The following is a 2,932-nucleotide window of genomic DNA, read 5'->3' on the forward strand; positions in this document are numbered from 1 at the left end:
GGGGGGGGACTGGCGAAAAAAAAAACAGAAAGAGGGGAACAAAGAATTGGATAAAAAGAGAAAAGAGGAAAGAGCACAAACAAATAGAAAAGGAAAGACGAAAAAGCAAAAAAAAGAGATGAGAAAAGAGAACAAAGAAAGATAAAAAAAAAAAGAAGTCAAGAAGTAACAACGAGAAAGAAGAGGAGGGAATCAGATAGAAAAAGTTCGGAGTCGAAAATCGAAGCATCCTTTGTGGTTTTAAATTCGCAGGTACAACTCAACAGATTGTAGATATTTTCTTTTCTTGTGAAATCTTACAAAAGGTAACACTCAATCTCTTTTGTTAGTTTAATATAATGTATAACTGATTGTAATGTTAGTTTATTTAAATTCAATTATTCTTTTGCTTTTCTTTTGTATTTTTTATAGCGTCGATTTCTTCTTGTTATTTATATATGTATATGTATATTTGGAATTTAAAGAATCGTACTAATCTGAAATCTGTTCCTAACTTTTAATCTATTCTTTTGCCATAATTCACGTGAAATTTTAGATCATAGATAGTTCATAAAATTGTTTAACGGTTTTTGTCAAACAAAATGCTTCTTTGGTTAAATTCTATTTAATGTGTGAGATTATTGCTTTTGGTTTTGGTTATCAACGTTCTGGTGCAAATCCTTACAAATCTGTTAGATCCTTATTCTTTATTTTGGGATTAAAACTTATTCTCTTTTAGTTATTTCTTTGATGAGACAAATCGTTCAAGCTTCTAAGCTTGGTTTAAATTTTAGTTTTCTTCCTTGTATGGCTTAGTAGTGGTACATTTCTTGAAGAATTTGGTAACTGAACCAAAGAAGTTAACAAATTATAAGATAGATTTTGAAGTTTGAAGCGTATCTATTAGCCGAATGATGAATTAAGGGCAGACATATTAATTGCAATTATAACTGTCCAACATGGAATATATTTTCGAAGGGTTAAAAAAGTCTATCTGCATTTAGCTTTCGAGTTTCGTATTTTATAATTTTATAGGAAGATAGATATAGATATAGATGAGTAGTTCATTTTGCCTGATTTTGTGACATCTACCACAGTAATTGTTTAGGAAAATAAATCTCAATAAATCTCAAATTAGTTTAGGAAAATAACTATAAAGACATTAAAAAAAAAAGTTTAGACGCTCTTTCAATATTAGCCCATGTGTTCATACCCGAACCTTGGATTAATATGCTTAAATAATAAAAGGGTCATGTACGCATTCCCGCGTCTCGATGCCTTTAAATTTAAAATAATTGTGTTATAACCATGTGTACATTCCGTACCTAGGTTTAACATTTAATTTCAAATAAGTACCTTGTGTGCGTTCTGCATCTTGATGAACACAGTTAATAAAATATAATAATTAATTAAGCGGTAATAGATAAGCCATAATCAAATATATGTTCCGGGATGGATTTTCCTTGGTCGTATGGGCCATATACAATACCGAGTGGTTGAGCATGATGAGTGAAAAGTGTGAGACAGTGAGATTGAGTACTCTGAGAGTGTGAGTACACGATTCATCTCTGAGATACATGGTTATAAATCAGAATAACCGTTGCGGCGTGCAGCCCAATCCCATAACTGTCACTCATAATCAGGCTTTCGGCCTCACTCAGTTATCAATCTCTCCAGTCTCACCCACGGGCTCACAATGTCATGAAAACAGTCCCAGAACAATGATATGATATATCAATAAATAACCACTGAGACTGAGATATGATGAATGAATATAACTGAGTCCGAAATATTAATGAAATCAGTGAGATGACAACAAGCAACGACCACTATGGGTCCTAGCAATATCAGCATAAAGCCTAAACATAATATCTATCATGATTGACAGCTCAGTTACTTTATCACATGGCAAAAACACAGATATCAACAAAATAGGGCCACTATACAGTGCCATGGAAATAACAGAGTCATAATTCACAGGGTGCACGCCCACACGCCCATCACCTAGCATGTGCTTCACCACAATATCAATCACATAGCACGTAATTCAGGGTTTCATACCCCCAGCACTAAGTTTAGAAGAGTTACTTACCTCGAATAAGCCAATTCCAATACCGAGCAAGTTAAGCGATGCTCCAAGAATGTCATCACGCGCGTAGCGACCTACGGCTCAAAACTAGCCAAAAGCAACTCAAATACATCAAATAAAGCCCAAGGAAACAATCCCAAATGATAAAGATCGAATCCTAAATCAAATCCCAAATCCGGCCAAAAATCGCATACGGGCCCTCACTTCAAAACCCGACAAACTCATAAAATACGACAACCCATTCAATTCCGAGTCCAACCATACTAGTTTCACTCAATTCCGACTCCAATTCGATGTTCAAAACTCAAAATTTCATATTATGAAACTTTAGGCCAAAACCCGCAATTTCCTCCTTAAAATTCATCAACCAAAAGCTAAAATCGAAGATAGATTCATGGAATATAACCAAAACCGAGTAGAGAACACTTACCCCAATTCATATGGTGAAAATTTCTTCAAGAATCGCCTCAATCCGAGCTCCATGGCTCCAAAAATATGAAAATGGCCGAAACCCTCGAAATAGGGTACTTTATACTCTGTCAGACATCCTTTTCCGTGAACGCGGGATAACCATCACGTTCGCGATGAACAAAAATTATCAACCACCAAAATTCTCTACGCGTTCGTGGCACAAGCCTCGCGAACGCGATACACACTGGAGATAAAACTACGTGAACACGGCATGAGCCTCGCGAATGCGATGAAGAAAGATCCTCCAGCTCCAGCTCCTAGCTCAACTCTACGCGAAAGCGATCTCTCATACGCGAACGCGAATGAGATTAGCCCCAACTCTTCGCAAACGCGGACCAATATTCGCGAACGCGATGAAGAAAATGACATTGTCATCAAAATACACTACGCATT

Source organism: Nicotiana attenuata, unplaced genomic scaffold, assembly GCF_001879085.1.
Source record: "Nicotiana attenuata strain UT unplaced genomic scaffold, NIATTr2, whole genome shotgun sequence".
Classification (NCBI taxonomy): Eukaryota; Viridiplantae; Streptophyta; class Magnoliopsida; order Solanales; family Solanaceae; genus Nicotiana; species Nicotiana attenuata.